Genomic DNA, 27,277 nt, shown 5'->3' on the forward strand with positions numbered 1-27,277 from the left:
GCGATGATACAAAGATATGAAACAGAGAAGCCGGCGTGGGAGAAGCTGGCCGTGTGTCTGACCTCATTGTCTCTGACCTCAGGGTCCCTGACCTCATTGTCTCTGACCTCAGGGTCCCTGACCTCATTGTCTCTGACCTCAGGGTCCATGACCTCAGGGTCCCTGACCTCAGGGTCCCTGACCTCAGGGTCCCTGACCTCAGGGTCCCTGACCTCAGGGTCCCTCTACTCATTGTGTTCCGGCCAGCGGATGTTGAGGAAGGTCTTGCTGTCCATGCGGTCCACGTAGAGGACCCCGTCCAGGTGGTCCATCTCGTGTTGGAGGATCCGAGCCGGCCAGCCGCTGGCCCGCCACGTGACGGCCTCCCCCTTCTCGTTCAGACCTGTGGGGGGGTGGGGGGTAAGAACATGTGGCGTCGTCTCACTCTTTGTTTCTTTCCGACACAATGGGAACCGGATGAATCACAAAGACACACGTCGTGTTGCAGGACTAGAACCCCCACATGGGTCACCTGGACGTACCGGACACCTCCACCGACAGGTAGCGCGGCACTGCGGCGGAGAAGCCCGAGATGCTCTCGCAGGCCTCCTGGAAGAGCGCCGTGCGTTGATCCAGGACCCTCAGCCGGGGGTTGACGAAGACCCTCTGATAGGTTTTTTCCTCTCTATATCATGTAAAATATTCACGGTCAAGGAGGTGAGAAATGAATCACAGACAACGTAGTATCTTTGAAAGCTTTGATCAAAGGGGAAGCTCAGACGCACGTGCTTCGAGCACGACGACCTCCAAGACATTCCGCCGAGCACCCCTTTGGTCCAGCCTTTTATTGAAAGCTTTACACACACACACACAACACCAGATGGATAAGTGGAACTGAGGACATGTTGACATATTCCTTCCGTCTGGTTTATTATCACTTCCTTATCCGACTCCCCAGACACATAACACCACCTTCGGGTGGGAACGCGGAGTTCGGGAAGCTCCTCTGATTGTTTAGTTTAAGATATGGTAAGCAATAACATAACATACATTTATATCTCTGTCAGTTCCCTCCTGTTTATGCTATTGCTTATTATTTAAACTTGGTCAATAAGGGCACTCATTTTATTTGTCTAATTTCTAAGCAGCATGTGATTTACGTATTTGGGTTAAGCAGTCCAAGCAGAATCATGATTATTCTTTTTTTCTTACACATAATTTGTTAGTAACACCACACCAATCTCTTTGGGAATTAAACTTTTTAGTCAGCAGCTTCACATCAATAATTGTCCGTTCCTTGTGAGGAGTTTTACACAATTATGTCATCCAAGCATAAACCAAAAGTTTACATTATTGCTATTTTTCTTAAGCGGGGAGCGTGACAGGTCTTCCCATGTCATCATACATATAGAATATCGCGGTCGTTTATTGGGCTCCATCCGTGAGGGTGATCGGGCACCGATGTTAGGGTATTGATTGCTCGGTGTTATCACGAATGACGGGATCACTGTCAGGACACAGATGACGGTCCAACAATCCCTTTTCTAACATACCCCGTTTTTTATAAGGACTTGCCTCATGACCGTTAAACAGCCAATGTTCCAGCTTTCATATGGCCTGGCACGGTGGGCATCATTTCGCTGCAACTGTTATGGCGGCCGGTCGTCGGTCTATGTTCTGGGAGTGGACATCATCGGTATGCTCATTGGCAGGATGTGTTCAGAAGGACATGTTCTTCCTGTGGCTATGATAAGTAATCAAGACCATTCGATTCTGCATCACCATAGTGGGATGGCGTCTATCTCTCTGTTTGGGCCTCTTCGATTATCGAGGGCTGTTGATGAACAGTCGGCCGATAATCTACTGTCTTCAATGCGCAACATGTTTTCAGCGTTTCCTACCCACGGGAACAGAGGCGAGGAGCACCTTTGGCCCGTTGTCGGTGTTTGTCTCTTGGGGTCACGTCGGTTACTGAATAAATGAGCTCTGAAGAATGGTGCTTCTGGTTTTTCGTGTTGGACTTCTCAGTAATAAATACTGTGATCTGTTACAAAATGAGTATGTTCTTTCCATCGAGCGGGAGAGTGATATAGGCATTGTTTCCTTTTAATACCACCCTCCTGTATCATAAATGTACCATTGGATGGAGCATGTCGTTCAATGGTGCTCCCTTGAATTCGATTTTATTTGATCGCAGTTGGTATTAGTTCCCATGGCTGTTTTGCAAGTTTTGTGGTAACATATTGGGTGGTTTTCTAGTCTTCCATCACACAATGAGATTCGTATCCCTTCACCGTATAATACCAAAGCGACCCAGAAGGTTTGGCAATATCCTTATCAACTCCTGGCGTCGATTGTGTACCATGGGGTCCTCTAGCATTAAACTGTCTTCATGATGTCACTCTATACGTACCATGAGAAACACCCTGTATTTATCACTCATTTCTCGGTACAAGGTGACCTGATTGGAAGCAAGGTGGTTGGAACACACGTAACAATTAGTTTTTGTTGTAGCTTTTGCTAAAACTTGTGTACATGTTGTACCACTTATTCTTCATCCTTGGGTATTTCTCTTCTTAGTTCTTTCCATCCCATGGACTGTGTGCATGTGTCCATTCTTTCTCTTGTGACAGCAGCGGGTTGGTACCAGCTCGTCCTTCTTCCTCGGGACCTCTGAAACCCTCTTTTGCGGCGTCCTGTAACAGAAAACACAACCAGAACGCGCCTATCGCCATGGCCATCGATAATGCAGGGTCCACATCTGCACTTAACTCTGAGTCTGGAGGTCTTCTTTCGCTCCTTCTCCCTTGCGTTTGAGTTCCTCGGGACCTCTCGCTCCATCACCCGAGCCGACACCTAAGAGCAGGTTTCTTCACTGGCGTTGAGATGGCTGTCTTTTGACAGCCCCTGGTCCCTTTTTCTTGATGGGATGAAGACCCAGTCGACATAATGGGGAGACAGGTGAATCTGGCCCATTTGGAAAATGCATCCACCATTACTAAACAGTATTTGTAATGACCGCATGGCGTGAGTTCGATGAAATCCATGTGCATTACCTGGAATGGGTATTCAGAGCGGGAACCTGCCTCGCTTGGCGAAGGTTTCCTTGAGGGTTGTGCTTGATGCATGTTACACATGCTTTACAAAAGTTTTAAGTAGTTTTGGATATTTATTGTATAGAAGTATTGTTCTATCATAGATACCATCCCTCCTGTTGAGACATGGCATTGCCCATGACTCAAAAATAGCCACGGCCTTAAATAGACTTCTTGGTAGGATCGGTTTCCTTCTATACAAAGCATCTTGTTTTCCTCCGTGGCCCCTTGTTTCCCATGTGGCTTTTTCTTGTGTTGTTGCATTCGCTTGTGCCTCGTAGGATCTCAATGTCTATTGGACTTGACGGTGTTGTTCGTACTCGTGTACCTGTGGTGTTTTAGCCGCTTTTGCTTCTTCATCAGCTTTAGCATTGCCTTTTGTTGTTCATCTATGTACCATCACAGTGTGCTCATTTACTGGCTAATTCTTTACGGTAAAGAGATTATAGCTGCTAGTAAACCGTTAACAAAAGTGCATGAACTACTAGACGCCAGTAGATGTCACCATTCCCCTTACACCCACATTTAGCAAATATGAACAATGTTGAGTGTGCATAATGGCTGTCGGTATAAATAGTCAGTTTTAAGCACAGCCCTGGCACATACTTCAATCCATAACTAATTCTGCTGCTTAGGCGGAGTATGTGGAAGTGACTCGCCTGCCCCTCCTGACTCCTACACATACCCAGCGGTTTTTCATGCATCCTTCTGGGCTGGCGCGTCACATACCACCTCCCGCCGGGTAGTACGATATCCTTCAGGTCAACTCTAAACAGCGTGATAGTATCAGCAATCTCTACACAGTCATGTGGTGTGCCATCTGTTGTTGTGGGAACAAACGATACTGGATTAATGGTGATACATCTTTGGATGGTTATGTGAGCCTATTAACACGCTGTGTAATGCAATTGTCTAAGCTGGTGACAGGAATGTTTTCTTGCCTTAGCAATAAGGCCTCCTGCATGGTAACCATAATATGGTAGGATGAAACAAAATGATATCTGCCGTTTGTTCCACAGCCATTGCCAGCTGCTGCAATGGATTGAACCTGTTCGGGCAAGCGAGCAACTGTGTCAAAGCGTTTGAATGAAGCGCTACAGAATCCATTATCTCAGCTGGTTGCAGCAAGGCAGTGTCGCCGACCCTCTTTTGCAGTCCTGCCAGTGACTCTTTATAGTTAGGGTGAGCTAGAACTGTGCTGCAAGTAGTTGTTGTTTGTCAGCTTCATTAGCTTCACAGGTCCATGTTAGCTGTTTCCCAAGTGGCGCTGATGTTTTTCTAATCCAGTCCTCTATAGGTTTCTGGATACCACAGGAGGAGATCACCGTGTTTCAATGATTGTTGTGGGGTGTTCCTCCCCCTTCTGTAGGGATCCCTGCTGCCCCGCCTGTGTTCCTCTTCGTGAATTGGAACTCGGAGACTGACTCTCCAGGTCCCTGTTTTTATACAGCTAATGCTGTGGGATGCTGATTGTTGGAACAGTGGCGAGCTCTTGTCACCAACAGCCTCTACCTGGTCTCTGTGATATGGACGTTCAATGGAGCCAGACAAGGTGCTCATGATCACTATTCCTTATAATCCCCCACCATTTCACCCATATTGCTTACTGAACATTTTCCTTTCTCCATCTCCTTGCCGTTCAATTTGTAGGATTCGTAGCATGAACAAATCTACTGAACTGATCAAAATTTTCTGTGGTGGAGATAACTCCTTCCATGCGATGGTATTGACCTCCATCGGCGGAACCCTATCTGTGGGTGTTCCGCATCATGTGGATGAGACTTGTAACATTGGAATCGTTTGCTTTCTTGTTAATAACCGATTGGGGCCTCGTGGGCGTGTAGAGTAATTAGAACTTTACGGTCCTGGGCTCACCCAATTTTGGATATAGCAGTGTGGTGGCCGGTCGTGTGGGTGTCGTCCTCCAGCTCGCTCTGGCTCCTCTCCGGAGCTAGACGCTATTTTCACGAGTGCTGGTTAACTGCTTCGTTGGTCTCGTCCAACTCGGTTTTGTGTACAGGAGCTTGTGAACTATTTTTCCTCAGCGTGATTTCTCTGACCTTAATTTTCTTTTCGTGGCTTGTGCCTCTCTTTGCTACTTTCGAGACACTGTTCTGCTTGTTTTAGATAGTGATGTTTTGAGTCGCTGAGTCTGGGTGTTTTGTTTTCAATGGCGATGGTTTGAGAGTCTTACAGATTGTTTCTATCTCAAAACATTTAGTTACGCGGAAAAGCAATATTTTGTTATCCATTTTCTCAGATGTTCACTATCTGAGTCCTGTTTGAACATAAACAGTAAGTAAGCCTGAAAATTAAGCCAGGCTTTCCGTGAGAATTACCCATTGTTTATGGTGTGATCATTATAGTATTAGTACATTTCCTAGTTTGCTACCCAAACTTGCAATCTATGGTTGTCTAATTGAACAGACTAGGCGGCGCTGATTCAATAGGAAGTCACAGCATTCATTTCTAAAACAAATACAAACAAACAAAGCTAAACAAACATATAACCTCCCACCAATGTTAATTCCCCAACACTTATTTTTCCGGTAGCGTAGTCAGCCTTATTTCTACATAAAGGCGAAACCTTATTTTCCATTACGTAGTGTTATTTCTCGCCAAAGGGCCAAAACCTTATTTTTCCGACGTAGTCTAACCTTTATTTCTCATAAAAGGGCAAAACCTTATTTTTTCGACACGTGTAGTCAACCTTTATTTCATAAAAAGGGCAAAACCTTATTTTTTCCACGGTAGCGTAATCAACTTTATTTTCGCAAAAGGCAAAAGCCATCGTACTTTGTCTGGGTCAGTCTCCTCGGTCTTCGATCAGCGGATCCCGTCAATCCGACTGGATCTCCTCTCTGCAGAAATTATTATCCACTGCTGGGCGGTCTCTCTTAATCGATGATCAGTGGAGAGCACCACCTTGCGTTTAGAAGTACTGAAGGCGGATCGCATCCCGGTACGCTGGAATCTGCAGTGGCTGTGGGGAGGCGGGGGAGGCGGGCCCGGCGCGTGCCGGTGAAACCCGGTTCCTGGAGGCGGGCAGAAACACACAGCGTCTAGTATTCATGATGGAGCTGCGACGAGATGATGATGTCACTGCGTGAGGAGAGGAAGAGTGCTGCCGTGCTGGGAGAGCCGGACGAGAGGATGTTGGTTCTGCAGGTAAGCAGCACGACACCGTGACGGGCTGACGACGACGCTGTGACGGTGACACTGTATTGACGCATTGACGTTGTGACACTGCTTGTTGCGCGACACTGTGACGCAACGACACTGTGACACTGTGACACTGTGAACACCGTGGCTTACGGCGGCACGAAAGTGACACCGTGACATTGTGAGCACGACACTGTGACACTGTGACACGGTGACACTTTCGCGGCATTGTGACACTGACATTGTGACACTGTGATGGCGGCACGGTGACTTTACCCGTGACACTGTGACATTGTGACACTGTGTTGCTGACATTGTATTGTGACGCGCGGCATTTGTGACACTGTGACACGTGCTAACATGCCCACTGAAGCACAGTGACACTGCGTCAAGGTTTGAATGACTGTCCTATTGCTGTGTATTACATAATGATGTCATATGTTGACTATAACATATTTACTCTGTTTCTGATATATTACATTTTTGTACTTTAATAAAGAAGACAATTCCATTTCCATAAAATCTATAATCTGTATCTTTATCAGTTTGACAAATATTAGTGTGGTTGGTTGTCTTCCTCCATTCTGACAGACAACTCCTAACACCGCCGACGAAATTGCGCCGGTGGCCAGGGCCTGACTTCCACCGACGGCTTCTTCACCGCGAGCCATAGCATGTGCTCAGTCGTACGCGAAACGCCGCCGCTGGTAACTCACGTCGTGTTGCTACGTTACCTCACACGAACGTGCACGCGTCCGCTAAAGAGAAACCGCCACAGGCGCTCTCAGTTGAAGGTGAGAGCCGGTAAAGAGACGGCCGGGGCTCCTGATTATCTACTTCCGGTTTACGAGACCTTCCACAATAAAAATGCTATACGCTTTGCGCGCATAGTTATCCTACGCTCGTTCTCACGTTCAGCTCTTTTTATTTTGAAGTCGAGAGTCGGCCGGAAGTGCTCCTGAGGAACGGCGAGCAGAAAGGAAACGCTCTGCGCGTCACGTCTGCAACCCAAGAAGCCCTCAGCAGGGGCCGCCGGGTGTGGTGCCGGGTCCACAGACCCACCGGGCGCAGCGGGTGATGGACGGACGGAGCCGGACGACGCGCGGGTACCGGAGAGCAACGGAGGTTACCGCTGTGGATCATAGAGTACGTGGTGGGCTCACGGGACCGTGGACCTCGGGACAGTGCGATCGGCCTCGCTCCGGAGTTGTTTCCTGTTGATTAATAACAGTAAAACCAGCAGCTCCTCTACGCGGCTTTCAGGAACACTGTCGTTAAAGTAGAATATTTCACTTGCATGTATATATATATATATATATGTGTCTTTGCAACATGACATGTTTTAAATCGCATAATGAACATGTCTTCTGAGCCTCCGTGTGTGTGTTATATATATATATATATATATATATATATATACAGGGGTGCACATAACTTTTTCTGTGAGTTACTCAGGTGAGTACCGGGAGATGGTGTTTGGTACTCACCGTGTTTGGGGGGGGGAGAGTACGCTCACCTGTGCGCGCGTATCACGGCCGGTTAGTACGCAAAGGCGAGAAGTAACACGGGGCGTCACGCATTGTGGATTATTCTCGCCCCTGCGTACCAGTTACGTGCACTCCTGTGTATGTGTCTCTTTACTGTGTGTGTGTATATATATGTGTGTGTATACAGTATATATATATATCCACGTACTCTCCTTATAGGCCAGTCACTGCAACACTGAGTCGACCACTCTCAGGTGTGTGGTAACTGTGTGTGTGTCTTCCCTGTTGGTCCTTCTCAGTGAGTGGACCCGTCCAGTTGGCCAGGCTGGACTGGGGCCCCTGACCTCCACGGCCCCGGCAGAGAGGCTGTCTCCTACGGCGGTCCACTCATCGTGCGGCGCCGCTCCGTGGGCGCTTTGAAAGAGTGACCGCGCTTCCTGGAGCGCGACTCTGCTGCCGGCCTGGTGTCCATCAAGCACATGAAGGTCATGTTCGGCCTCAAGACCATGGTGGGGTCCAGTCGACACGCGTGTACATCACTGTTCCTCACGTGCTCCTCACGTGTTCCTCACGTGTTCCTCACGTGTTTCTCACAGGTTCCTCACGTGTTCCTCACATGTTCCTCAGCAGCTGATCCATGTTCCTCGCGTGTTCCTCACGTGTTTCTCACAGGTTCCTCGCATTGTTCCTCACGTATTTCTCTGGGATTCCTCCGTGTTCCTCACATGTTCCTCAGCTGATCCATGTTCCTCGGCGTGATTCCTCACGTGTTTCCTGGAGTTCCTCACGTGCTCCTCACGTGTTCCTCAACAGCAGTCCATGTTCCTCACGTGTTCCCTCCGCGTGTTCCTCACAGGAGTTCCTCCGTGTTCTGACCTCTGTGCCTCCAGGTGCGTCTGTGAGGATGCTCGGGAGGGCCGGGCGGTTGAGGCAGTGTTGAAAACCATCAGTTCTTCCGTCCTTCCTCGGTACCACGGTCGATGTAATGATGTGTTCTGGGAACTAAATCGTGTTGTTTCTTCAACTCTGGAGCGATTTAAATCCAAGGCTTTTCCTGGCGTCGTCGTGTTTGTCTGGAAGCTGAAGTGTTTCGCTGTTGTTCTTGTAGGCCGACATGCGATGTTCCTCATGAGAAGAACCATCTGGACTTCAAGCTCCTGGCACAAGCACTAAGCTCTGTGGACCAGGACAAGCTGGCCCGACTACATGAAGGTGGGTCCTCTTCCACCCGTGGGCTATGCTCCTCATGTAGCCTCACCGGCTCTCAACATGGTGTGCTTCCACAACATATATACATAGGGTGTATTACACTTTTACATTGTGCAAGTGACTTTTTATCGTCCCGATGTGCGCGCACACGCCGGCATCGGAGCTCTGAGTCGTGTTAACGCGACACTAGAGACAGAATGACACGCTGCTGTAGAGACGACCAACAACAGACGGATTGGAAGCTCATTCTGCGCATGCGGTAAAAAAAGTAACTAATTAATCCTGTAATTTAATCATTACGCGTTAACGCGTTATTTTTCACAGCATTAATATATACACACATATATATATGTCTGTATATATATATACACATAGACATATATGTACGTGTATATGTGTGTGTGTATATTTATATATATATGCTCACTTGTTTAAGGTGTGTTGTGGGAACCTCTACAAGAATATTGTGATATTTTAATCGACAGATAAATTCCTCTGACAGTTCAAATGGGTTTTAAATAACTGGATATCAATAACATCTGGGTCAAACTACATTCCCAGATCCACATGTAATAAAGAATACTCCTCAGTCTCAGAACCCGTCAACCCCTTCTCAGCGGTCAGTTCTTTAAAGTTCATTCTACTTTGACGTCTCGTTGGTGCAGCTCCACCTGACTGTCGAGTGTGTTCCAGGCTGGGATGGAGCAGCAGTACGGGGAGCACTACGCCCAGAAGGTGGAGGACCCGGCTGCACACTACCTCCAGCAGTTGGGCGGCGCTGCCAGGAGACACCTCGACACGGTGTGTGATGCCCTCTTCACCGAGGCGCCTGGTGGATGAGGATCTGCTACCTGGTCGGATTAAAGCCGACGCAGAAGGATCCTAAAGCGTTCTGTGGAGGCCGTTAAACCAGAAACAAACACAAAGCAACGGGTCGGAAGGCCCTCCTTTCAGGAGTCCAATGTTCTGATCATTTATGACTCAACAAAAGAACTCCTAAAGCTGCTTAACCATCGGCCTACCCAGGTGCATGCTGGTCCTGTACCTGCATACGCCTACATTTAACCACAGGTGCCCACAGTGTTACCTAATTAGCGAACAAATGAACAGTAAAAAGACTAAATATATCTATCTCACCTGACCACCAGGGGGCGACTCCTCTGGTTGTATAGAAGTCTATGCTTCATGTGTTAAAGCTGCATTCTCTCTCCTGACCACCACCACTGGAGAGCGGACAGTCCTCATTTATTGAGGCCCGTTCACCAAAACGTTGCGCAATAGCTCTGTGGTCTCCGCCGGGTACCGGAGAACCCGGAGAACACGACCTCTCTGCCTCTGATGGACGTGTGTCTCCAGCTCCTGAAGAAGGAGAGCCCCGTGACGCAGGAGGAGAAGCTGCTGCTGGAAGTGGTGTCCTCCGACCCCGCTGCCATAGCGACCGCTCTGAAGAAGCTGCTGCACTGTGGTGAGAACATCCGACCCGGAGACTCCCGTGTTACAGATCGACACAGTGGGGACATTTCAAGTGATGACACCGTTAGGCTGAATAAGAGAGTCACATGATGCAGATATTATGTTTGAGTTCTCAAATATGAGGGCGACAATAATGTCATGAGAAAATGATTACAGCTGGTAGTAACTGTCGAGTTGCATCGAGATGGTGCTGTGTCTCAGTTAATGAGTTTAGTAGTTCTGAACTTGTGTAATATGTTCTCGAAAGTTCTTTCTGCATTTCCTCCACCGCGCCTGTGAGTACCACTGCACTTTACTAGGGTTTGAGCTTTCCGATCTAAACGCCTCTGTTCCTCTGAACGCCGCTTCCTGTCGTCCGGGCAGTGCCTCAGCACATGGGAGGAGGCCAGGGAACCTCCCTCAAGGCTCTCCTCAGGATCTCCTGCCAGGGAGGAGAGAGGCGGAGCCAGATTGAGCCCAAGGTGGACTTCACTGCTTGAGAACGCCAACTTAAAACCGGCGGGACGTGGAGGGGTCGTCAGGAGGTAATCCCGGAGGAGGACGGTGACGAGGAGAGAAGGCCGGTCGAGGCGGGGGAAGCTCCAGGCCTCCACCTCCCCAGTTCTGCTCAAGCACCGGCGCTGGGTGAGGAGCATCTGCAGGGTGTCGGCGGCAGCAGCTCAGACCCAGCAGCGTAGCACCGTCTTCGTCGCCGCGCTGTTCCGTGCGTCCTGATCGCGCGTCCTCCCAGGACCTCACGCCTCGCGCCGCCCCCGGCCAGACTCACCTCCACCTCCACCACCTTCAGGCGGCGGGCCGGGCGTCGGGCAGGGAACCCGAAGAACTTGGCAGCAGCGCTCCGGGTCTGAGGGAACCTCCGTCCGGAGACACTCGGGCCCCCGTCCGGCCGGGGGCCCAGTGAGCTACCTCTGCTGAAACCCCTTACCCCACAGGCGCCTCCAGGTGACGACACACAGAGTGGCTCCTGCTCAGGTCCTCGGGTGTCTCCCCGCCCGGACCCAGGGCGACGCCCCCAGACGTCTTCCTCCAAACGTTCCGGGAGGCTCCGGCAGACGCTGCTAGAACCCTCGGGCCCTCGGGCCCCAGCCTGAGGCGTCACTGCTAAGGCACTGCACCGCAGAGGCCGAGATCCACCGCCCGCCGGGTCAGGGCAGCGGAGTCCGGGCGGCGCCGGGGTGGCGAGTCGAGTCGGCTTTGCGTCTGCAACCCCTCACGTCCGTCTCCACAGGCTCAGCGCTCAGGAGTGCTGCAGACAGGCGGCGGAGGAAGAGGAGGAGGAAGATGTGTCTTTGATGTGAACTCTTTACTCGGGGGCTCGTCCGGGGTAGCGGCGAGGCAGCAGTTCACCTACGACGAGAGTACAAACCTCGCTTCAAGAAAGAACTCCTCTCAAGTGCGTGGGGAACTCTCTGGGGTGGGCTGTGAAAAGCCACTGATCCATATTGTGAACAGGTCCCATGAATAATGGGATGTTTAACATGGTCTATTTTATTTATTTATTTTGCCTGCCTTCATCGACTGAAGTTCCGTGACCGGTGAATGAATGACATATTTGCAGTAAGTCGAACACGGTGGTCTTTCGAAAGCAACTATGGAAGCTCGTGTTTACACGGGCAATGAACACAACACAATACATATCGCTCTTCAAGAGGAAGCCCCAGACAATATAAATACACAAACAAGAATGAAAAATCTGACGAGATGACATTGGACAAATAAGCGAAAACAAATAACCGGACGTGAGTTATGACAGTAAAGATCGTGAAGCCGATCAGCGAATTGTTTCTAATGGCCAGGAGTGTTCTTAGTGATGTCTGCCGAAGTCACAACTACAGGCAGCCAGGTATTCAAATAAAAAATTTGAACCCGAAGTTTGGTGTGTACGAAAACGTAGCGGTGAAATGTTGTCGCGACAGCAACGGAAGATTCAGCCCACGTCACGAGATCCACGAGAAAGTGCGGGATCTCGTGCCACAAAGAAAACTTCCTCGCCAATCTTCAAATACGTTAGTGTCCAGTGAGCCAGGGCTGGACCAATCGGCCTCGTGGGAGGAGTTACTGCAGCGGGGGCGTGGCCAGGAGGCTACTGTTGAAGAAAACGCCACCGGGAAGGTTTGGTGGACGGACGGTTGGAAGCCAATCACCGGGCGGTTTCTCGAGCGGCTCCCGGTGAGGTGAGCGGTCTCCGTCACGCCGTGCCACGCGGCGGCGGGCAGGCAGAAGGCGGAGGGCGGCACCGAGGATGCCGGTGAAGATGGGCGGGCACCCGGCCCGGCAGCAGGCCGCTCGGCCAGTCAGCGGCGCCCCGGACGTCCCGGGACACGTCACGGATGTCAGCAGCACCATTTACGTGCTCCTCTGAGGGGTCAGGACGCGGTTGGGGCGACAGACAGCGTGGGCGTGGCGTGTGTTTCGCGGCGGCGGGCGGTTACCCGATATTGGGGTATCACCGGCCGCGGGCCGAGACCTCAGGGAGAGCATGAAGAGTCCTTCAGCCGCAGGAAGTCCCGCCAGCACGGGGAGCAGGTTGAGAGTTCTCTTCAGGCACGGGCCGTCCTGTTTTTACACACACACACACACACACACACACACACACACACACACACACACACACACACACACACACACACACACACACACACACACACACACACACACACACACACACACACACACACACACACACACACACACACACACACACGTACGTTCAGGGGCAGTTAGTCCCTCTGGCTGAACTCCAGAGCATTTAAATATATAATATATATTTAAATATCCATGAACACTTTATAAAACCTGTGAAATACATTTAACCGTCAACAATAATAACCTGCCATTTACACAGGATATGAGCAATTATCATAAAAATGGCAATAATAAAGCTTGAATAATAATAAGATTATTAGACTATAAATAAGAATATTGAACATGTGAATTATTAGATAATAATAAGACTATTAGACAATAATAAGACTGTTAGGCAATAATGAACTATTAGACAATAATAAGATTATTACTTGATAGTCTACAAATTTAAGTGTTTTCTTAGATTTATAGACAAAACAAACAGAAAACATAAATCTATATTAAATGTTTTTATTTCTTTGGAATATTTCTTGTTATTACATTTGAAATAACAGTACTAACTATTTCTTTGTTTTTTTTATAATTCTAAATGATATTTATTGATTTGTGTATCTAGTACAGGAGTACAGATGGAGCTAACAAAAACCAAACATTGTTAAATTATCATAATTATTGGCGGACCTACACGGGACCCGAGCACTTCTTTAGCACAGGATTTTATTGTTTTGACATTTATTGTCAAAATGGTAAAAAAAAATAATATTCTGTTTTCTAAAATAATGAAGCGTATAATATGGACCGTAAATAAATAATGAGCTGATAATATGAATAATAAATAAATAATGAAGGCTCCTGAAGCAAAATCCCTACCGAGCGTATTGGAGGACTTCTCCTGGGCGCTGGTGTCCTGCATCTGCTGGCGGGCACTCTCTCCTCGGTAACTGGCTGCAACCTCTTTCTTCATCAGCTAGCGTACTCCACAGCGTCAGCCGCCCTCCTCCTGCAGGCTGCTGCCAGGCGCACAGGCTGGCGCCAGTGAACCAGAAGGTTCACTGGCACGAGAATCACTCTGGAGGAGCTATCCAGTCACCTGTAGCCCCGCTAAAGCGCCCCGGCTTTGTAGATGCGACTCGCGAGCCATCATGTACTAAATGATGACATCATGCCTTATAAGAAAAGCTTGAGACTAGAGGCTGAGACATGAACTCATGTTTTACAATGTTTACTGAGAGTAGAGTCTTCTTATAGTTTCTATACAACAGAGGAGTCACCTGGTGGTCAGGAGAGTATAGATGTAACACATGAAGCGACTTCTATGCAACCAGAGTCGCTGGTGGTCAGGAGAGAATATGATTACTAACGAACTTTATACAACCAAGTCCCCTGGTGGTGGGAGAGAGAATGTAGATGTAACACATGAAGCATAGACTTCTTCTGTGAGAGGAGTAGCCCCTGGTGGTCGGCTTCTTCCAAACTGCTTCAATAACATAGTAAATGTTTGGTGAATGAGCGCCTGGTTTCTATACAACCTACAGTTTGATAGCGTTCATACATCCAGAACCGAATACAGCGGGCGTATGCGTTAGCGTTGAAGTCCCAGAGCCGCAGCCAGCTGGAAATGACGACGACGATGCAACTCCAGGTGGCGCTCAGGGGCGTGGCGGGTTTGGGCGGTCTCCTGGACCAGCCGAGCCGGGTCGCAGGCCCGGCAGGAAGGGCTGGTCCTGCAGAACGATCCATCGTAGGCGACCACGCCCGCCTCACCGCCCGGTCAGAGCCGCCAGGGTTCGGAGGAGTCGGGCCGCGCGCCGGTGAGACGACTGCTAACTTCTACAGACTCTGGGTGGACTTCCTGAACGCAACACGAGGGACGGCGTGGATGTATTGTTCTATTCAGTCAGTTATTGTGATGTGGAGTGGAAAGTTGATGTAGCACTCTGTTGAAACATGCGAGTCACAACGCGTTGAGCTCGTCTCACTTGAGGATGATGCAGTTGCTGATGGAGGCCAGCAGGTAGTGGAGGTAGAACTTGTTGTTGACGTTGTTCGGATTCCCGCGATGCTCCTTCCCAAAATCCACCAGAGCTTCTCGAAACCTGCGACGTGGAGGAACGAGGGTGAGTGACAGGGTGAAAGTGGAGCCCCTCCCATGCCTGGCCGGCCACCCCAACGCCCACCTGTTGAGGAGGGTCTCCATCTCGTAGAGGCCCATCTGGATCGTCTGGTCCCGCAGAGACTCGCCGATCATCCGAGCCACCCGGGCGTTCTCCTCCAGCATCTAGCAGGAACACACACAAGCAGATCCACATCAAAGGCACGGGATAATAGGACTTCTAAAGAGAAGGAAGGTCCGACCCACAGCTTCAGACCAAAGACCTCTAAAGACCTCCAAGGACTTCCAATGACCTCTAAAGACCTCCAAAGACCTCCAAGGACCTCCAAAGACCTCTAAAGACCTCCAAAAACCTCCACGGACCTCCAAGGACTTCAATTGTCTCTGGACCTCAGGGTCCTGACCTCATTGTCTCTGACCTCAGGGTCCCTGACCTCATTGTCTCTGACCTCAGGGTCCATGACCAGGGTCCCTGACCTCAGGGTCCCTGACCTCAGGGTCCCCGACCTCAGGGTCCCCGACCTCAGGGTCCCTCTACCATTGTGTTCCGCCAGCGGATGTTGAGGAAGGTCTTGCTGTCCATGCGGTCCACGTAGAGGACCCCGCCCAGGTGGTCCATCTCGTGTTGGAGGATCCGAGCCGCCAGCCGCTGCCCGCCACGCGACGTGCTTCCTTCTCGTTCAGACCTGTCTCACTCTTTGTTTCTTTCCGACACAATGGGAACGGATGAATCACAAAGACACACGCCGTGTTGCAGGACTAGAACCCACATGGGTCACCTGGCGGACACCTCTGACAGGTAGCGGAGATGCTCTCGCAGGCCTCCTGGAAGAGCGCCGTGCGTTGATCCAGGACCCTCAGCCGGGGGTTGACGAAGACCCTCTGATAGGTTTTTTCCTCTCTATATCATGTAAAATATTCACGGTCAAGGAGGTGAGAAATGAATCACAGACAACGTAGTATCTTTGAAAGCTTTGATCAAAGGGGAAGCTCAGACGCACGTGCTTCGAGCACGACGACCTCCAAAGCATTCCGCCGAGCACCCCTTTGGTCCAGCCTTTTATTGAAAGCTTTACACACACACACACAACACCAGATGGATAAGTGGAACTGAGGACATGTTGACATATTCCTTCCGTCTGGTTTATTATCACTTCCTTATCCGACTCCCCAGACACATAACACCACCTTCGGGTGGGAACGCGGAGTTCGGGAAGCTCCTTTGATTGTTTAGTTTAAGATATGGTAAGCAAAAACATAATATACATTTATATCTCTGTCAGTTCCCTCCTGTTTATGCTATTGCTTATTATTTAAACTTGGTCAATAAGGGCACTCATTTGATTTGTCTAATTTCTAAGCAGCATGTGATTTACGTATTTGGGTTAAGCAGTCCAAGCAGAATCATGATTATTCTTTTTTTCTTACACATAATTTGTTAGTAACACCACACCAATCTCTTTGGGAATTAAACTTTTTAGTCAGCAGCTTCACATCAATAATTGTCCGTTCCTTGTGAGGAGTTTTACACAATTATGTCATCCAAGCATAAACCAAAGTTTACATTATATTTTCTTAAGCGGGAGCATTGACAGGTCTACCCATGTCATCATACATATGAATATACAGGGTGCTCGTTTCAATGGGCTCCATCCGTGAGGTGAGTCCAGACACCGATGTTAGGGTATTGATTGCTCTGATTGTTATCACACGAATAGACGGGATCACACAACTCAGGACACAGATGACGGTCAACAATCCCGCACCTAACATCGTCCCCGTTTTTATAAGGACTTGCCTCCATGAGCCGTTAAACAGCCAATCATACCAGCTTTCATATGGCCTGGCTTGTGGTCGGCCGCCATTGCTCGCTGCAACTGATATAGGCGGCGAGTCGTCGGTCATGTTCTGGGAGTGGACATCATCAGTAATATACGTACAGCAGGATGTGTTCAGAAGGACACATGTTCCTCCTGTGGCTGCGGTAAGTAAATCAAGGGCCATTCGATTCTGCATCACCATGGTACGGATGGCGTCTATCTCTCTGTTTTGGGCCTCTTCGATTATCAGGGAGCTGTTGATGAACAGTCCGAGCCGATAATCTACTGTCTCTCAACGCAACGTATTTTCGACGTTCCTACCCACGGGAACAGGGCGAGGAGCACCTTTTGGCCCGTTGTCCAGTGTTTGTACTCTTGGGGTACGTCGGACCCCCACACTGAATCGTGGGCTACGAAGAATGGTGCTTCTCGTTTTTTACGTGTTCGGACTTCTTCCTCAGTAATAAATACTGTGTGATCTGTTACAAAAATCGGGGCGCATGTTCCTTTCCATCCGAACGGGAGAGTGATATAGGCATTGTTTCCGCATAGCCACCACCCTCCCTGTATCATAAATGTACCATTGGATGGAGCATGTACGTTCAATGGGGCCCCCTTTCCGTCGATTTTTATTTGATCGCAGTTGGTAGTAGTTCCCATGGCTGTTTTACCAAGTTTTTGACGGTAACATATTGGGTGGTTTTTCTCGTCTTCCATCACCACTGACTGAGGAATTGCGTATCCCTTCACCGTATAATACCAAACGACCCAGAAGGTTTTGGCGCAATATCCCTTATCAACTCCTGGCGTCGGTGTACCATGGGGTCCCTCTAGCATTAAACTGTCTTCATGATGTCCACTCCTAGCCATGCTCGCGAAACACCCTGCTTGTGCCTCACTCATTCTCTTGGGCGTACAAGGTGACCTGATTGGAAGCAAAGGGTAGTTTGGAACACACGTAACAATTAGTTTTGTTGTAGCTTTTGCTAAAACATGTACATATTGTACCACTTATTCTTCATCCTTGGGTATTTCTCTTCTTAGTTCTTTCCATCCCATGGACTGTGTGCATGTGTCCATTCTTTCTCTTGTGACAGCAGCGGGTTGGTACCAGCTCGTCCTTCTTCCTCGGGACCTCTGAAACCCTCTTTTGCGGCGTCCTGTAACAGAAAACACAACCAGAACGCGCCTATCGCCATGGCCATCGATAATGCAGGGTCCACATCTGCACTTAACTCTGAGTCTGGAGGTCTTCTTTCGCTCCTTCTCCCTTGCGTTTGAGTTCCTCGGGACCTCTCGCTCCATCACCCGAGCCGACACCTAAGAGCAGGTTTCTTCACTGGCGTTGAGATGGCTGTCTTTTGACAGCCCCTGGTCCCTTTTTCTTGATGGGATGAAGACCCAGTCGACATAATGGGGAGACAGGTGAATCTGGCCCATTTGGAAAATGCATCCACCATTACTAAACAGTATTTGTAATGACCGCATGGCGTGAGTTCGATGAAATCCATGTGCATTACCTGGAATGGGTATTCAGAGCGGGAACCTGCCTCGCTTGGCGAAGGTTTCCTTGAGGGTTGTGCTTGATGCATGTTACACATGCTTTACAAAAGTTTTAAGTAGTTTTGTATATTTATTGCATAGAAGTATTGTTCTATCATAGATACTATCCCTCCTGTTGAGACATGGCAGTCGCCCATGATCTTCGTAACAGCCACGGCCTTAAATAGGACTTTGGTAGGATCGGTTTCCTTCTATACAAAGTATCTTTGTTTTCCTCCGTATCCCTTGTTTCATGTAGTTTTTCTGTGTTATGTATCTACAGCCTCAGAGATCCTTTCAATGTCTATTGACTTGACGGTGTTGTTCGCATCATGTGGTACCCTGTGGTGTTTTAGCCGCCTGCTTTGCTTCTTCATCAGCTTTAGCATTGCCTTGTTATTTACCTATGCCTGTCTGATGTGCTCGGCATTTTAATACTACAGCCACCCCTTTTAGGCAAAGTTATAGCTGCTATAAACCCAATAAAAGTGCATGAACTACTGACTTCAGCAGATGTCACCATTCTTTTTCCCACATTTTAGCAAATACAATGTTGAGTGCATATTGGCTGTCGGGTGTAAATAGTCGTTTTAGTCTGACCCTGCTTTACGTTTCAGTCAGAATCCAATTCTACAAGCCATGGAGTATGTGGAGCAGCGGGCCTGCACTATTACTTCCTCCCTGACTCATCAATGCATACCCAACTTGGTTTTTCCACATGCATCCTTCGCTGACGCATCCACATACCACACCCCTCTTCGGCAGTGCGACATCCTTCAGGTCAACTCTCGCAAACGTGATAGTATCAGCAACTTCTACACAGTCATGTGGTGTGCCATCTGGTTACAAACAAACGATGCCGGATTAATGGTGATACATCTTTGGATGGTTATGTGAGCTTGGCCTAGTAAATACCGCTGTGTAATGCAATTGTCCCGCTTGGTGACAGGAATGTTAGTTTTGCTTAGCACAAGGCACTCACCGTACGAGTAACCATCAATATGGTGGGATGAAACAAATGATTCGCTGTCCCACACATGTAGCTGCTGCATGGATTGGACATTCGGGCATGTTTTGAGCAATCATTGTATCCAAGCGTTTTGAATGAAACGCTGCAGGTCTCATTTTATCTCCAGTCATTGTGCAAACTGATGTCATAAACCCTCTTTGCAGTCCACTGCCAAAGTGAACCCTTTATAGTTAGGTGAGCTAGAACTGTGCTACCGTGAAAGTAGTTGCTTGCCTTTGTCAAAGCTCATTAGCTTCATATCCATGTTAGCTGTTTCTCATGACGCAGGTTTTTCAACCAGTCCTCTATAGGTTTCTGGATACCACGGAGGATGCCGAAACCCAATGATTGTTGGTAGGGTGTTCCTCCCCTTCCTCGTGAGGGGATCCCACTGCTTGCCCTGGTGTTCTCTTCGAACGGAGACTGGAACTCGAGACTGACTCTCCGGTCCTTGTTTACATGCAGCTAATCTGCTGTGGGATGCTGATTGTTGGAACAGTGGGCTTAGTTTTGTCATAACGGGTTTCAGTACCTGGTCTCTAACGCCCACCATTGACCGCTCAATGGTGGACAAAGGGTGCTCCTTCGCCCACTATTCCTGTATAACCCCTGCATTTCACCATCGAAAGTACCTAACATTTTCTGCATAACTTTCTCCATCTCCTTGCCGCTCAATTTGTGGTGTGGATCCGCCAGCATGGAACAAATCTACTTAACTCGACCAAAGTTTTCTGTGGTGAGTAACTCCTTCTGCTACGTATTGGTACATTCGGCCCATCCATGGCTGAACACATACGCCGGTGCTCGCATCGTGATTAGAGACTTGTAACATTGGAAATGCTGTTTCTTCGGTATGTCGCGGGACGCCACGAGGCGTGTGGAAATCGGGTGGGGGCTTTGGGTCCGATTTTTAATTTTTGGATATAACGGTGCGCAGACGCCTCCTGCCCGGCTCCTCTGAGCTGGATTGCTAAGCGTTAATAACTGCTTTTACGCTGGTCTCGTCCAACTCGGTTTTTCTTGTGTACAGGCTTGTGAACTATTTTTCCTCGCTATGGATTTCTACGGCCCTTAATTTTTCTTTTTTTCGGGCTTGTGCCTCTCTTTGCTGCTCCTCGAACCACTGTTCTGCTTGTTTTAGTTCGTGATGTTTTGATTCGCTGAGTTCAGGTATTTTATTTTCATACATGGTTTTTGAGTTCATAGATTGTTTCTATCTCAAAAACATTTAGTCTACCGGAAAGTCACGATTTTGTTGTCCATTTTCTCAGATATTTGCCACCATCTGAGTCCTGTTTGAATACAAACAACAAGGTCACTTCGAAAATTCGCTTCTTCAGGCTTTCCGTGAATTACCCAGGTATTGTTTGCGGTGTGATCGTGATAGCATAGTAATACTTCTCGCTTCTTTACCCAACTTGCTAATTCAGGGTTGTCTAATTGAACAGGTCAAGGACGCTGATTCAATAGAGCCAGCACCATTCACAAACAACATAAAACAAACAAAGCTTAAACAAACACATATAACCTCCCACGAAATATGTAATAGTTCACAACACTTATTTTTCCGACGCCAGAAGTCAACCTTTATTTCTAAAAGGGCAAAACCTTATTTTTTCCGACATCGTAGTCAACCTTTTATTTCTCGCAAAAGGGCAAACCTTATTTTTTCCGACATCGTAGTCAACCTTTATTTCTCGCAAAAGGGCAAACCTTATTTTTTCCGACACGTATCAACCTTTTATTTCTAAAAAAGGCAAACCTTATTTTGTACGGCATGCCAGAATCAACCTTTATTTTTCTCGCAAAAGGGCAAAACCATACGTATTTTGTTCGGGTTCGTCTCGTCTCCTCCGGTCTTCCGATCCGCTGATCCCGGCCAATCCACCGACTGATCTCCTCTCTGCAGAAATTATTATCCACTGCTGAGCGGTCTCTAATCCGGCTGATCAGTCGGGCCTTGCACAGGTGTCAGTGGTCTCGCAGGAAAAAGAAAATCCAGCCATGGGTATGTTGGGATCCGGGTCACGGCACCAAGTTATGAAAGGTTTTTTCCTCTCTATATCATGTAAAATATTCACGGTCAAGGAGGTGAGAAATGAATCACAGACAACGTAGTATCTTTTGAAAGCTTTGATCAGCGGGGAAGTTTCAGACGCACGCCATTGGCCGAGCACCGAATAACCTCCAAAACATTCCGCCGAGCACCCCTTTGGTCCAGCCTTTTATTGAAAGCTTTACACACACACACACAACACCAGATGGACAAGTGGAACTGAGGACATGTTGATATATTCCTTCCGTCTGGTTTATTATCACTTCCTTATCCGACTCCCCAGACACATAACACCACCTTCGGGTGGGAACGCGGAGTTCGGGAAGCTCCTCTGATTGTTTAGTTTAAGATATGGTAAGCTGTCAACATAACATACCTTTATATCTCTGTCACCCCAGCGGCTGGGCGCGACAGGTCCGAGCATCCTCCCTGGACGCGGGCTGCCGCTTCCTGCAGCATCTCCCCTCGGGTACCCAGGGCCAGGATGCGAGCGGCACCCCTCATCTGGAGGCGCCGCTTTGGAGTCCCACGCACTCGAACCGCCTCATCGCTTTGACCACGGCGGCGATGACCCGCTGCACCTCGGGGCCGGCGATGGCCTCGGGGTCCACGGCGCCAAGGCAGACGAGCACCGGGTCCCCCACCTGGCACACGTGGCCGTACGGGGGACTGGGGGGGGGCACCACCTTGCGTTTTAAGTACTGAAGGTAGGATCGCATCTTGATGCCGCTGGAGTACGAGTGGCTGTGGGGGAGGAGCGGGAGGCGGAGTTCCCCGCGCCTGCCGAGGGGCCAAGAGCCCGGTTCTGAGAGCCGGAGCAGGAAACACACATGCAGCGCCCGTGGTTCATGATGGAGCTGCATGAGATGATGATGTCACACGTGAGGAGAGGGAAGGGGGGGTCGCACCGTGCTGCAGGAGAAACCAGACAAGAGGATATTTAGTTCTACACCAAGTCGCCCAACACCGACACCGTGATGGCATGACACGTGACATCAGACATTGTGACACGCACATTGTGACATCAGATATTGTGGACACTGTGACATTGTGGACACTGTGACATTGTGACACTGTGACATTGTGACATCTGTGGACACCGTGATTACAGACACTGTGACATTGTGACATCAGACACTGTACATGTGCGGACACCGTGACACTGTACACGGTGACACTGTGACATTGTGACACTGACATTGTGACACTGTGACATTGTGACACAGTGACACCGTGACACTGTGACATTGACATTGTGACACTGTGACATTGTGGACACAGTGACATTGTGACACTGTGACATTGTGATGCACAGACACTGTACACCGACACCTGGAGACGCATTATTTCAGATGACTGTGACACCTGTGACACTGTGATGACATCTCGCGGATTGGTGACATTATTAGAAAGTGACACTGTGACACCTGTGACACTCCGGGCTGCACATTGTACATTAGACATCTGGGTATACATTGTGACATCTGGTACACCGTGACACCGTGACACTGTGACACTGTGACACCGTGACACTGTGACACTGTGACATTGTGACACTGTGACATTGTGACATTGTGACACTGTGACATTGTGACATTGTGACACCGTGACATTGTGACACTGTGACATTGTGACACTGTGACACTGTGACATTGTGACACCGTGACATTGTGACACTGTGTTCAGGCATTCTCAAAGTGGCCCCAACGCTCGACTACGCCCAAAAATATGTGGACAGGGAAACAAAACACTGCAAAGGGTTCAAGAGGTCCAGTCCAGTTCTCCCAGAACTAATTGGGAAAGCTGCTAACACTGAGCTGGAAGTTATGTGAAACTGAAGGGTCCCAGAACTGAAGGGCTAGAACTGAAGGGCCAGCTATGAAGCATGTCCCCGACCGGTTTGGGTCACGGGAGGGCCCACAGGGCTCTCGCGTTCACGCATTGATGCGTGAGACTCACGCATTTCTGGCCCCAGTCACGCACCCCCGCCACACATCGTATTTCTCACGCTGAAAACCTCGCTATTTAATGTTTTAATGTGCCGCTGCGCTGCCCTCACTGTGGAGGAATCAAGCGCTACCCCTGGAGTTCTTGCTGCGAGGAGCCACTTATCAGCTACAATCCAAAAATGGAATGAAATGTCACTTTGCCTGTCTTCAAAACCTCTGAGAGCCCTGCCCATCAAGCGTTTGAATGACTACATGCTGTTGCATGTGTATACTAGTAATGATGTCATGTATTTGGCCTATAACATGTTATATTATCTCTGATGTAATACGTTTTTTCTTTAATAAAGAAGACAATTCCATTTCCATAAAATCATAATCTGTATCTTTATCGGTTGACAAATATTAGTGTGGTTAGTTTAGCTCTTCCTCCATCTGTGACAGACAACTCCCTCAACACCCGCCAGACGGGGTACGCCGCGCGGCCGGAACACGAGTTAACCAATTGACAGCTAGCTACCGCGAGCTATAGCATGTTAGCTCAGTCGCATGGCTCGCCGGCAGCATTGAGGTAACTCCACGTCGTGTTGCTACGTTACCTCACACGAACGCACGCGTCCGGCTAAAGGAGGAAACCACAGACTCTCATAGTTGAAGGTGAGAGCCGGTAAAGAGACGGCCGGGCTCTGTGTATCTACTTCCGAGTTTACGAGACTTCACAACAAAATGCTATACGCTTTACGCGCATAGTTATCCACGCCTGCCTCACGTTCAACTTTTATTTTGAAGTCCAGAGAGCCTGACCCGGAAGTGCTCCTGAGGAACGGCAGGCAGAAAGAGGCTGCTCTGGCGCGTCACGTCTGCAACCCAAGAAGCCCTCAGCGGGGTCAAGGCTGGGAAGCCGGGTCCACAGACCCACCGGAGCGCAGCGGGTGATGGACGGACCGAAGCCGGACGACGCGCGTGGCAAACCGGAGAGCAACAGGTTACTGCTGTGGATCATAGAGTACGTGGGCCACGGGACCGTGGACCTCTGGGACAGTGTGTCGGCCCTGCTCCGGGTTGTTTTGTTGATTAATAACAGTAAAAACCAGCAGTCTTCTACGCGGCTTTTCAGGAACACTGTCGTTAAAGTAGCTAATATTTCACTGTATGCATGTATATATATATATATATATATATAATGGGTGGTCTTTGCTGTGAGCATGTTTAAATCGCATAATGAACATGTCTTCTGAGCTCTGTGTGTGTTATATATATATATATATATATATATACAGGGGTGCACAGGCACTTTTCTGTGAGTTACCCAGTGAGTACCGGGAGATGGTGCTCTTGGTACTCACCGTGTTTGGGGGGGGGAGAGTACGCTCACCTGTGCGCGCGTATCACGGCCGGTTAGTACGCAAAGGCGAAAGAAGTGTGGGCGCCGGGGCGTCACGCATTGTGGATTATTCTCGCCCCTGCGTACCAGTTACGTGCACTCCTGTGTATGTGTCTCTTTACTGTGTGTGTGTATATATATGTGTGTGTACACAGTATATATATATATCCACGTACTCTCCTTAGCAGGCCAGTCACTGCAACACTGAGCTCGACCACCTCAGGTGTGTGGTAACTGTGTGTGTGTCTTCCTGTTGGTCCTCAGTGGTGGACCTGGTCCAGTTGGCCCGAGCTGGACTCGGGGCCCCTGAGCCTCAGGGCCCCGTGGAGGCTGCGCGTCTCCTAGGCCGAGGTCCACTCCATCGTGCGGCGGGCGCCGCTTCCGTGAGCGCTTTGAGGAAGGTGACGCCCCTGAGGCCACCGAACCCCTGCTGCCCGCCTGGTGGCTCTTGACATCAAGCACATGCTGAAGGTCATGTTCGGCCTCAAGACCATGGTGGGTCCAGTCGGACACGCCGAGTACATCACTGTTCCCGCTCCTCAGCGCGTTCCCTCACGCTGCTCCCTCACGTGTTCCCTCACGGCTTTCTGCCAGGTTCCTCAATGCGTGTTCCTCACGGTTCTCAGCCAGGTTCACAGGTTCTCACGTGTTCCTCAAGACAAAGTTCCCTCAGCAGCTGATCCATGTTCCCGCAGTGTTCCTCACGTGTTTCTCAGGCCCCGCCACGTGTTCCCCACATGTTCCCTCAGCAGCTGATCCATGTTCCTGTTCCCAAGGTGTTCCCTCACGTGTTCCCAGCAGCTGATCCATGTTCCTCACGCGGTTCCTCACAGGTTCCCTCACAGGTTCTCTCGACGTGTTCCCCTCAATGTTTCCTCACGCAGTTCCTCACGTGTTCCTCACGCAGGTTCCCTGTTTCGCGTCCCTCACGTGTCTCACGTGTTTCCTCACAGGTCTCACGCGTTCCCACGGTTTCACGTTCCCGCACCTCACACGTTCCTCAGCAGCTGATCCATGTTCCTCGCGTGGCAGCCCTCACGCAGCCTCACAGGTTCCTCACGTGTTCTCAGTTACGTTCCTCAGCAGCTGATCCATGTTCCCCGGGCGTGTTCCTCACGTGTTCCCTCAGCAGCTGATCCATGTTCCCACGTGTCTTCACAGCCCTCACTGCAGTCCTCCCAGCAGGTTCCTCACGGTGTTCTGACCTCTGTGCCTCCAGGTCGCCATGAGGATACCCGGAGGGTCACGAGGAGTTGTTGAGACGGTGTTGAAAACCATATCCAGTTCTTCCCGTGTCGCCTCCCTCAGTACCAGCTGGTCATGCGTGAGTGCGTGTTCTGGGAACCTTCGCCAGGTTTGTTTCTTCAACTCTGAACGATGAATCCAAAGACTTTTCCCATAAGGCTGCTGTGTTTGTCTGGAAAGCTGAGTGTTTCCTTTGTTGTTCTTTGTAGAGCCGACATGCGATGTTCCTCATGCGAGGAAGAAACCTGTCTGACTTCAAGCTCCTGGCACAAGCACGCTTCTGGACCAGGACAAGCTGGCCGACTACATGAAGGTGGGTCCTCTTCCCACCGTGGAGCTGCTGCTCCCTCCATGTGGCCTCCACACGGCTCTCAACATGGTGTGCTTCCACAACATATATACATAGGGTGTATTACACTTTTACATTGTGCAAGTGACTTTTTATCGTCTCCGGCGCGCGCGCGACACGCCGGGCATCGGAGCTTCTGAGTCGTGTTAACGCCGGGCGACTAGAGATGAGAATGACACGCTGCTGTAGAGACGACTCAAATTAACAGACGGATTGGAAGCTCATTCCCCAAGTATGCGGTAAAAAGTAACTTAATTCAATCCTGTAATTTAGATCATTACGCCTGTTAACGTTGTTATTTTTCACATAGCATTAATATATACACATATATATATGTTCAGATATATATATATACATAATAGATATATGTACGGTATAGGTGTGTGTGTATATTTATATATATATGCTCACTCTGTTTAAGGTGTAAAGTGTGGAACCCTCTACAAGAATATTACAGTGATATTTTAATCGACAGATAAATTCCTCTGACAGTTCAAAATGGGTTTTCTTAAATAATCTGATATCAATAACATCTGGGTCAAACTGAACATTCCCAGATCCACATGTAATAAAGAATACCCTTGAAGTCTCAGAAACCGGCTAACCCCTTCCCTCAGCGCCAGTTCTTGAAAGTTCACATTCTACTTTGACGCCTCGTTGAAAAACACCTGACTGTCGAGTGTGTTCCAGGCTGGGATGGAGCAGTGCAGCCGGGAGCACCACGCCCAGAAGGCTGGGTGAGGACCCGGCTGCTGCACTACTCCAGCAGTTGGAGGTACGGGCGCTGCCAGGAGGCTTGCACTCATATACACGACTATCGGT

The 27,277-nt window shown here is 49.3% G+C and overlaps 1 pseudogene; it reads right to left on the reverse strand.

Annotated features, from left to right (window-relative positions):
- Positions 1 to 224: 224 nt before the first annotated feature.
- Positions 225 to 22,534, reverse strand: LOC130195687 (peptide deformylase, mitochondrial-like; annotated as a pseudogene).
- Between the last annotated feature and the right edge of the window lie 4,743 nt (positions 22,535 to 27,277).

The sequence above is a fragment of the Pseudoliparis swirei genome, chromosome 6 (assembly GCF_029220125.1).
Source record: "Pseudoliparis swirei isolate HS2019 ecotype Mariana Trench chromosome 6, NWPU_hadal_v1, whole genome shotgun sequence".
NCBI classification, from domain to species: domain Eukaryota; kingdom Metazoa; phylum Chordata; class Actinopteri; order Perciformes; family Liparidae; genus Pseudoliparis; species Pseudoliparis swirei.